We start from the raw sequence: 11,422 nt of genomic DNA, 5'->3' as shown, positions 1-11,422 counted from the left end.
TAACAATGTTTTAGAGAAGAGAGAACAGGGCAGGGCGGATATTCTTAAAGGATGTGGTATTATGCTTTTCCGCACAACAAGAAATTTTCCCAAATTCTTACATCTTCCGGTCAAATTAGTATCAGTATATGCGAAGTCAGAGGTACTGCTATGTGCGTCCAGTAACAGCCTTTTACAGAAGGCACAACAGAGCTGGGTGTACATTACAAGGGGCTATGTTAGGGGCTTAGCGATTATGCTTTTCCAAAATGATATATTCTCGTAAATTCGGGTTTTGTCCGGTTAAGTTACTGTCAGTATATGAGCATTTGCAGAAGAACTTATATATGCGTCTAGTAACAGTTTTCTACAGAAAGAACAGCGCTGGCTGTACATCATAAGGGGCTGCATAAGGGGCTATGGGATTATGCTTTGCAAGAAAAAGATATTCTTGCAATGTCGTGGATATTTCGGTTACATTAGTGTCAGTATATGCACGTTTGCAGAGGTAGTGACATGTGCATTCTGTAACAGATTTTAGAGAAATGAGAGCAGGGCACAGCACGGACATTCTAAGGGGCTATGGGTTAATGCTTTTCCACAAGGAAATTTTCGCAAAATTGCCTATCTTCCAGCCACATTAAATATCAGTATTGGGCGCTTTTGCAGAGGTTGAGATAGGCGCGTCCAGTAACAGCTTTTTAGAAAAAGGAGAGCAGGTCAAGGCGCACACTTCAAGGGGCTATGTAAAGGGCTATGGTATTGTGCTTTTCCGCAGAAGGAAATTCTCACAAATTTTTCTATTTCCCGCTTAAATTAGTATCTGTATATGCGCTTTTGCAGAGGTAGTGGTATGCGCGTCCAGTAACAGCTTTTTAGAGACAGGAGAGCAGGGTTGGGTGGACATTCTAGTGGCTATGAGATTATGCTTTCCCACAAAAAATATTCTTGAAAATTTGTTTATTTTTTCGTAAAATTAGCATCAGTACATGTATATTCGCAGAAGTAGTGATACGTGTGTCCAATAACAGCTTTTTAAAGGAGGGAGAGCAGGGCTGGGTGGACATTGGAAGAGGCTATGAGATTACGCTTTTCCACGAGAAGAAATTTTGACAAATTCGTGTATATTTAGGTTGTATTATTGACAGTATATGCGCATTTGCAAACGTAGTGATATGTGCGTCCAGTAACATATTTCTGGAGAAAGGGGAGCAGGGCTGGGTGGACATTCGAAGAGGTTATGGGATTACGCTTTTCCACAAGAAGAAATTTTCGCAAAATTCGTGTATTTTTAGGTTATATTATTGTCAGTATATGCGCATTTGCAAAGTTACTAATATGTGCCTCCAGTAACAGATTTCTGGAGAAGGGAGAGCAGGGCTGGGTGGACATTCGAAGAGGCTATGGGATTACGCTTTTCCACGAGAAGAAACATTCGCAAAATTTGTGAATATTTAGGTTATATTATTGTGAGTATATGCGCATTTGCAAAGGTAGTGATATGTGCGTTCAGTAACAGCTTGTTTCTTCCATAGCCATAGCCTCTTCCCATTCCCATAGCCTCATCGAATGTTGGACATTCGAAGAGGCTATGATATTACGCTTTTTCAAAAAGAAATTTTCGGAAAGTTTTGTGTTTTCCGATTAAATTAGTGTCAATATATGTGAATTTGCAAAGCTAGTGAAATGTGCACTCAGTAACAGGTTTCTAGAGAAGGGAGAACAGAGCTGGGCAGACATTCTATGGGGCTATGGGATTATGCTTTTCCACAAAAGGAAATTTTCGGAAACTTTTGTATTTTTCGACTAAATTGGTGTCATATATGTGAATTCGCAGAGTTAGTAATAAGCGCATCGTGTTACAGATAGTTAGAGAAGTGAGAATAGGGCTTTGGAAATATTCTACTATTCTATATTGCGTTTCTTCGTTGATAAGCAATATTCGTTATTTCTTTTATAGTTTGATAAAATGAGTCTCACTATAAATGCATTTGCAGGAGTGGATTGCAAGCCGGAAAAGGAAATTCTATGTAGGTGACGTACGGGAGCTGTCCACGTCGCTTGCCGTTGTTTTCCATGCGATCTTTCCGTAGGATGGCCACTGGAAGAAGAAAGAGAAGATAGCGGTGTAGAACTTCTTTTATTCACTTGGCTAGATGCAAACTTATCAAAGCACTTAGTAATCATGCAAATATTCATGGCTACTCGCGTTACTGAACTACAGTTCACAATCAGTACTAGTTTTAATACTGCATATAATGTGTGTATACTGTTTGCTTTTCATGTGCTGCAAGGCAAGTCTAAAATTAAATCTAGGAAGAAACTTTGTTGGTAGGCAAACCTGAAATGGTAAACAAAAGTTGTAGTGACATTGAGGGAAGGCTTTGTATTTAAACCAAGCGTGGTGCACCGAGAGATTGAATGCTCGCTATGACTCATTAGTCCCAAAGGTCAAGGCGCAGGTCTGCTTACAGACGGCCAGTACGTACGTAAATCAAAATGGCATTACCCTAAATGGTGCATAGGAGTTTCTTTGTTTTATTGTGCACTCTCTTGTTTGCACGCCAACTGCGAGTAATCTTCGAAAACCAAATCAGCCGCGTTTTACTACTGCGCAATATTAATTTCGCTCGAAGAGGTTGTTTGCAAATGTAGTTGATCTTTCGCTCGTCAAGCATATGTACATAAAGTCAAGCAACCTTACTCATTCTGGTCGTTTGGGCTATGTGATGCAAAGCATCGCAATGATACCCTGCACTTTCTATGAAATGTGCGTACAGTGTGTGTGCTACGTCAGCATAGTTATTGCATTATTGTCTTGCAAATATTATAAAGGCAGAGGACTATGAATAAATTCTGATTTATAATATAAATGATATTGCGCGACAAGAAAACGACACGGACGTGAGAGAAGGCGACACACCAAGCGCAAACTTTCAACTAAGTTTATTGTGCCACTGAATCGATTTTATACATAGGAAACAGTGTAGACCGCGCATGCGCTTACAAGAAAAATGAAGTGCGAATTCATGTGACATAGTTACGAGTCATGTGATGCCGCCTCCAAGAAACTTAGTTCTTTTTCTGTGAGAGCCAGAGACGGGAAGCTAACACACTTATCACCCAATTTCGCGATCATCTGCGCTTCAGATATTTCACGGGTGAGCTGCGTGCTGCCACGGGAAACAATCGTGCATTGATCCTCAAGAGGTTTGCATCCATGATCGCGACAGTGGATCGCCAAGAAACCACCAGAGCCGTTTTTTACATTGTTGCTGCGTTCGCGGAGCCGATCATTGAGGCAACGCCCAGTTTGTCCGATATATTTCTTCCCACATGAAAGCGGAAGGTTGTGCACCACCCGGTGGACACACTCGACAAACTTTTTGCGGTGATGTTTTCTGCACTTATCGGAAGGGACGGCATTTGGATCCGTCAGGCTGCAAAGCCTGCCGAGCTTGTTAGGAGCAGAAAAAACAACTCTTACATTCGGCCTTTGCGCCATCTTTTTCAAGTTGTGGGATATCCCGTGCATGTAAGGTATGACACTTACTTTAGGGCGTATGTCGGGAGGAGCATCGGCAACTGACTTCTGCGTGCTGGATCACGCTTCTCTTAAAATGCGTTCCGCGACAGACACTAGCACCACCCTAGGATACCCAGCCAAGGACAAACGTAAGGTTTGCCTTTCAAAGCTTATGTCCACTACATGACAGCAAGACTTGCTAAAGGCATTCTTGAAGCACAAACTGATAATGGCCCGCTTAACAAGCTTAGAATGTGCGGACGTATACGGCAGAAGTGGCTTGTTGGCTCGCGGCTCATACGACCAACACGTGTGGCTGTCCTGAAAGCTCAGGCGAAGATGAAGGAAACGAAGAGCCCTATCTACCGGCATCTCATGAGTAGTTTGAAGAGGAACTAAGCACTTCTGGAACGTTTCTAACGCTTTCTTAGCTTCCAGAATGAAGGCATTTTTTTTTTTGTCGCGCAATATCATTAAGTAGTGGATTACCAACTTGCCCGGAATGCTGCTTTGATTTATTCATCTTCCAAAAAGTAAAAGCAGATTCGTATTTGCAGTGCCATGAAGATCTCTTTCTTTTGTATTATTTGCAGTATATACCAAGGAAACAGGAGGTCCTGGCATTGAGTAGTTTTGTTTCTTTATTAATATTGTTTTTCTTTTTACGCAGAGCTGCTTCCCCATGAGGCAGACTTTTTTTATGCAACTGAACACCAATAGGTAAAGCACGTACTTGTGTTTTAAGCTACAATAGTAGATCGAATAACTTACTATCCATACAAGAGTATTCGCGGCTCTGAGTGACATTAACTTACGGACAGAGAGGTTATATGACATGCAGGCTATCAATAAAAGTCGTTGAATTCGATTTAATTGGTTTAATGGTAGCCGTAGTTTTATCAGTGTCTTTAATGCAGTAAACTTTGTTTGCCCATTCGCCAACGCAGTCGACAGTATCTTACCGCATTCTCCGAATATCGCACATTGCAGATAGTCTACACGGCTGCATACTGCAGACGGCGATCTACCGCGTGTCATCATTATGAAGATCCCATAGGGAGGTGGGTGGGTGGTTATGTTGACGATGCGATCTCTGGCGGCCCACTGTCGTAGATAGTCTGTCAACAAGAAGCTGTCTAGGATGTCCAATACAGAAACGGGTGGCCTTGCGATACCACGTCTGCATAAACAAATGAAAAGCGGCTGCGTGAACAACGTAAACATCACTAAAGCGTGTCATTAGGAGCAAGCATCATCATTGACAACAGTGAGCCCAGACTTGAAACGCAGTGCGTATGGCTGAGGCAAGTGCTATTAGCGGTTAATGTAGGCGGGAACTTCTCGTGCCATTGAATTCATTGAATGTTTATCAGCACTGACAGTTCCGCCCAGAGCTTGTGGGATTGTCTCGCATGGAGTCATGTCTTATGAAGTACAGTAGATAGGCGGGTTTCGTAGACTGGCCACATGCGTCGAGCCTCTCGCCTAGAATTGTAGGGGCAAGGTGTTCACTTGTTTCATACTGGTTATGATACAGAACAGTAATGACGGTTGCAAACGTTTAGGATATCCATGTGAAAGGCGGACCTAAATGTGAAGCCCTTTTGCAGTTTCCTTTATATGGGCCCCTCGTTACGCTGAGTCAGTTTAGTGCCGTAGAGGTAATTGGTTGTTTATTGAAATAAATGAAAATAATGAAGGGCACGAAATTACTGCTCACTGCGCGGTAACATGGTTGTAACTGTTTAGCGAGGTCAATGAATAAATGAGCTCAGGAAGACACCTAGGCCGCGATTCTCACCCTGGCCTTGGAATTACTCCCAGGTTCACCGGTCTCCTGCAGCAGCGACGTGAACAGGATCCACTGCCGCTGGCTCGTGTCAAGCCACTGGTGCCAATTGCGAGCAACGTAGTCGATACAGTGCTCCAGCGTTGCCGGTGGCATGAACACTCCGTTATGTCTCCCCGCTGTCTGCTGCTCCAACTGGGATGTCGGTTGGCCAGGGTGTCCTGCAGGGTGGAACCTCCTTGCTCTGCATGTTGAAGTGCAGATATATATTCTTTAAGTTGCTCGGCCGCTCATATGGGCAGATATGTTTTGCTACGTTTTGACATTATTTTATATCTGCGATGCGCCGTTTCCACAATATTAACGACCCACAATTACTACAAATAATGATCCACAATTAATGATCTGTGGCTGTAGGTGTTGACGTAAAGAAATCCACCACTTTGGTTAATGCGACGCGCAAGGCTGCGCTCTAAGACTTAGTGAACATGCTAGATGTCTAAAGAATGTGTAAAAGTGATGCAAAAAGCGAGTTCCAAGAGCGTCAATCTCCACCAACAAACTCCGTGGCAGCCGCGTCTGCAGAAGGAACTCTGCGCGCCTTTAACGACCGCCGTATGACGCGAGAGCGCGCTGTGGTTTGCTCATCCAGTGGTCGGTGAGTGTGGCATGGCTTCCTGCTACGACACGCTTCCCAGGGGAAGCCAATCTAGATTCACGAAACGCATAACCGACGCGCACTGAACATGGCTGCAGCTGCGGAAATGCACGGGCGAAAGCCCCGGCGCCCTTCCAAAGCGTTGCCGGCGGCATGCGAGAGAAGGCGGCGCAGCAAAGTGAGAGCGTCGGATTAGTAACGAAAATGACTTTTGTGAGCTGGACATTTTCAGTCTTTTCCTGAGCCTTGGAATAATTTGCCAGTACTGAACTTCACAAAGCACAATTGGACGAAGCATCAGCCTAAATTCAAGCGTTAACAAATTCGAAACTATACAAACACATTGTTTCGTTGCGAAGTTCACCTGCATTTGTAAGTATGCTTTAAGACTCGAAAGGAACACTGGTCACTACTGCTCGATGCTTAAAAGTTGGCTACATAGCAATTAGATTCCATGCAATTACGTTGACAGGCATTAAGATTGGGTATTTTCTTGTCATCTTTCTATTTATGCTGATGGTACAGGGATTCGAATGGGAAACAGCCAAATTTGCAAAAAAAAAAAGCCTTTATGTCAACAGTATTGAATTTCTATACTGCATACGAAATGGAATACTGCATACTGCATTTAATGAAACGTTTCATTAAGGTAACTTGATGAGTCCCTTGCCATCACAGCACATAAGCACTCCTTTCTCCATCAGAATTCACATGCTTTACCGATTAATTACTTGCACTCATGTTATTGACAAACTTTGGCTGCACTCACAAAGCAGCAGTATGCCAATAACAGGTCCACATTTCAAATATTCAGACTTGTTTGCTATTGATAAGCAGCGCCGTAAATGGCATGCATATTCTGGCTTGAATTGTCCCGCATGGCGCACGTGGTTTGTGCTGCGCGCTTGACCCCGAACGCCAATTAGACGCTCTCGCGCGAGAACGTTGTGGCGTTCGAAGGTTTATATAACGTCTAGTTTATATGAACTGAGCTATTTGCGTGTTTGCTTGATGATGAGCAGTACGATTATGAGTATTTTTTCGTTGACAGTTTAGGGCATGTTCTTACTAATTTTGCGTGCGCATGTTATGATGCGTTGTATTTTGACTGTCACTTTGCTTTTCACCACACCTATTTATCTTATGATTTTCTTTCTTTACATCCCCATCCCGCTCCCATGTGTAGCGTAGCAAACCGGTTAGGCTAAACTGGTTAACCTCCCTGCCTTCCTTCTCCACTTTTTCCTTCCTTCCTTCTTTACAAGACACCATATGTTCTCAATCGCCATGTAAACCCCTCTTACATATTGCTCCGGTAAGGAGCCTGTGAGGTACTGTAAATAAACTATATAAATAAATAAATTATACTATAGTTGAGATGCTGTGGTCGGCGCTTCGTAAGCGGCGCTAGGAACCAGGGTGCGTTAATTTCGTCTTCCCGCTTTCCGTAGCCCCGACTGTCTGTCGAACAGTATGCTAATTCCTGAGAACTGTGGAAAACAGGCGGCAAGCATTCATTTCTGCCGGAAGGAGTTGCAAACGGTCTCATTTTCTTTTTTTCCTTTTTTATTTTACAGTTCCAGAGCAGTGTGCTCACCGGAAGTGGCAATGATGTCGAGGATCTCCCCAGCACGGACTTCGAATGGCAGTCCCTCGATTTGGAGCGAAACATCCGGACAGCCATTGAACCAGGCTGGAGAGGTTCAACTCGAACGTCAGGTCTCGAACCTGCGTCAGAGCGGCCTCATTTACCGTCACGACGACGTGGCCATTCGCACCATTGCTGAGAATTACGACAAACGCGTGGTTACACACACACACACACACAAATAAAAAGACAGAAAACACCGCTTGCCAAAAGGCCAGAAGACGACGATGGCGACGTGTAACGTGCAAGACGACTCGTTCTTCGTGTACCACTAGTCGAACTAATAAGTGTTTCCGGGGTAGTTCCTGGGTAGCCTAAGGAGAGTTTTGGGGGTGTAATCGAAATAGAGCGCCGATAACAGGGAGGCTTACCAAGTTATGAAGTTGGCAAAGGCAGAGGAAAGAAGAGTGTAACGTTGGTGGATGGCAGGAATAGCTCAAGGAGCGGAAAACCGGACACTACTGCAAAATTTGGTGGAGATGTTCACAGCAGCGTATGTTGCTCACGTATCGTGTTTTTCACCAAGCCACGAAGGTAGTTCACGGCCGGTCTAACCATGTATGGCATAATGCGCCTTCCTTATACTGTGCCGTTTTTGACTCAGAAATTGAAATTTGTGCACGTGATGCAGAAGTAGCGGTATTAAGTGGCAGTAGACAAATATCGGCTGTGAATAGCTTTGGAATCCAATTGCTAACTTGATGGCTAATCGTGTAAAACAGTGTGTGGGAGTTACGCGGGTAAACGCACTCTAGTACTGCTGGTGCCAGTGTTGTTGGATGCTGTGAACAGCAAACTCTGCAAAGTAAGTGTTTGACACCAGCAGCGAGCGGCCTCGTAAACTGACAGCGAAGGCTGATGTGACAGGTGAATTCTACGGCGATATTCACAGTGCGTCTTGACGACGCACCGTACGTTGAGTACGTTAATATCGAGTCTTTTGGCACACCTCTGAACTGGCGCCTGTGTGTTGTGTAGCCCGGAAAGGTATAGGCGCCATTGGCATTGGGCGTGGCCTAAACAATCGCATAAGAATGAAGAGCCTCTTGAATAGCGCGTGTATTGCTGTTTCGTACTTTTATCGCGTCGTTTTCTCCAGTTATTCACCCATTTCTCTTGGAATAATCAGCTGTGCGCAGTGCTTCGCATAAGGCTTCCATAAAGCTGTCCCAAATGTTCTGCCTCTAGAATCGAGATCTATTCCTCATGCAGCTGTAGCTTTTTCGCGCGCTCGCACATTCTTTGGGATTCGCCGTTAAGACGTTCCGAAACTAATTTCCCCGTCAATAATTTTGAAGTGCGTACTTTCAATATAGTGCCGATTGGTGATCTGTGGTGTGCCATTTTTTCCTGATGCGACATTACTGCCACAGCGCAGTTTCATTTGCGACATATGCGCACATGTAGAATGAACGAAAAGCTGAGGAAGATGTTACCCTATAGGCGGAGCGTCCTCTTGATTTTATTTGTACGTATTCTTTGACACTCCCAGAGAAATACTTCACCTCATGTAAGAATGCTTAAGAGCCTGGAAATAAACTTGGCGTGAATTAACACCATGCTCGTATTCATTTTCCTCACGAATGGTGTCATCACGAAGGACGCGTACACTACCTGCACAATACACGGCAACGTAAATACGAATGTGCTGAATTTGGTTGATTCCCAACATGGACAAGCGGCAGAATGTCGCGAGAGGGCGTTTTAATCATTTGCTTTTGTGAGCCGACACAAGCGTCTCTCACGAAGCAAGTAAACAGCGTGTTAGCACATCCCAGCACTACTAAACTAGGTCACACATTCAAACATAGTTGAAACGTGTTTACTGACTCGGCGGTCCCGTCGCCGTGCAGCCAGTGTGACTGGCGGCGCCCTGTGCGCATGAGCGCGGGAATGGAGCGTGTCGTATCTCGTCGGCAGAACGAACTGCGAGAGCGTAGGCCGCGATAACGTCCTAGCTGGCCAAGCTACTGGTCGAGAAATAAACAGTACTCGATGTGCCGTTCCGGTAGCCGAGTGGCTTGAGTGTTCAACTCGCATCCTTCAAGACGGTGGTTCGATTCCCGCTACCTGCATCGTTGTGGAAAAAAAAAATCACGGCGATGCGGGTGTCGAGGCTCGAGCTATCGTGAGGACGACAGTTCGAATCCCGGTGCCTGCATCGCTGAAAAAAAAAAATGCAGTGATGCGGATGCCGGGTCTCGAAGTGTCGTCCACGAAGGGTCGAGGTGGACGCGATGCTGGGTCCCGGACCCCAGAGGACCACTTGCATCCTAGTACCGGCGTACGCATGGCCAGTGCGCGGGTTGAAGGCGATGCGGATGTCGGCAGTAGGACGCAGATGACCCCCTGGCAGTTCCGGCACCCAGCTGTACTCTCGGCCGCCGGAATGTGGCGGATAAGAGGGAGTTTTGTGTCATGGTGCACATCATTTCCTCTCGCTATCCCCCGGGTATCCTAAGAGGGTGGATACCTGTTGCTTTTGGAGCTAGTGCGGAGCGGACCCTACGAGTGACCCGCGAAGGGAACCCCCCCCCATACAAAAAACCGTAATAGACGACGGTGAACCCCCCCAAAACAAACCCCCGACCACCCAAAGGCCCGGCCCACCTCTAAGAGCCCTGCCGCGCGTCCTCTATAGAGGTCGACCTCTATAGAGGACGCGCGGCGGGGCTCTTAGGGGGGGGGGTCGGGGGTTTGTTTTGGGGGGGTCGACCTCTGTAGTGGACGCGCGGCGTGGGCCGGATTTCGGGGGGTTTTCCGTCTTTTTCTGGGGGTTCACCGGGGTTCTCTTCGCGGGTCACTGGTAGGGTCCGCTCCGCAGTAGCTCCAAAAGCAACAGGTATCCACCCTCTTAGGATACCCGGGGGATAGCGAGAGGAAATGATGTGCACCATGACACAAAACTCCCTCTTATCCACCACATTCCGGCGGCCGAGAGTACAGCTGGGTGCCGGAACTGCCAGGGGGTCATCTGCGTCCTACTGCCGACATCCGCATCGCCTTCAATCCGCGCGCTGGCCATGCGTACGCCGGTACTAGGATGCAAGTGGTCCTCTGGGGTCCGGGACCCAGCATCGCGTCCACCTCGACCCTTCGTGGACGACACTTCGAGACCCGGCATCCGCATCACTGCATTTTTTTTTTTCAGCAATGCAGGCACCGGGATTCGAACTGTCGTCCTCACGATAGCTCGAGCCTCGACACCCGCATCGCTGTGATTTTTTTTTTCCACAACGATGCAGGTAGCGGGAATCGAACCACCGTCTTGAAGGATGCGAGTTGAACACTCAAGCCACTCGGCTACCGGAACGGCACATCGAGTACTGTTTATTTCTCGACCAGTAGCTTGGCCAGCTAGGACGTTATCGCGGCCTACGCTCTCGCAGTTCGTTCTGAGGACATCCCCGCTCTGGCAACGCTCATGCGCACAGGAATCCGCCAGTCACGCTGGCTGAGCGGCGACGCATGACTCTGCGTCGTTCACCGTGCAGCGGCGTAGCATAACTGCGCCGCTACTTTAATGCCACCGAATAATTAAGCGCGCTTCAATTACATTTACATCCGTCACCCGGTTTCATAGGTCGGTGACGCGCTGCGATGTGCGGTGATAAGACGCCGTTCAGTTGCTGTCTATGGGGCGCCTGGGGTTTGCTAATAAAACGAATTGATTTAGTTGCCAGCTGATTAGTGGTATTCTGCTGCTTGCCCACGCTGAAAGAAGACTAATCTACACGGCAACGTAAGTACGTATGTAGGTAGTTATGTACGAATTTTGTAGGTAGTGGCGGCATCATTCGTATGCGATACACACCATTCATA

The 11,422-nt window shown here is 46.5% G+C and overlaps 1 long non-coding RNA gene across 1 annotated transcript; it reads left to right on the top strand.

Annotated features, from left to right (window-relative positions):
• The first annotated feature begins 5,116 nt into the window (after positions 1-5,116).
• On the top strand, positions 5,117-9,156 carry LOC129387000 (uncharacterized). The gene is made up of 2 exons (XR_011891118.1): positions 5,117-5,522; positions 7,530-9,156. It is a non-coding gene; the product is annotated as an uncharacterized lncRNA (long non-coding RNA).
• Positions 9,157-11,422: the final 2,266 nt, after the last annotated feature.

This window comes from Dermacentor andersoni, chromosome 11, assembly GCF_023375885.2.
Source record: "Dermacentor andersoni chromosome 11, qqDerAnde1_hic_scaffold, whole genome shotgun sequence".
Classification (NCBI taxonomy): Eukaryota; Metazoa; Arthropoda; class Arachnida; order Ixodida; family Ixodidae; genus Dermacentor; species Dermacentor andersoni.
Note: the sequence above shows the minus strand (reverse complement) of the source record. Positions and strands in the feature narration are given on the sequence as shown.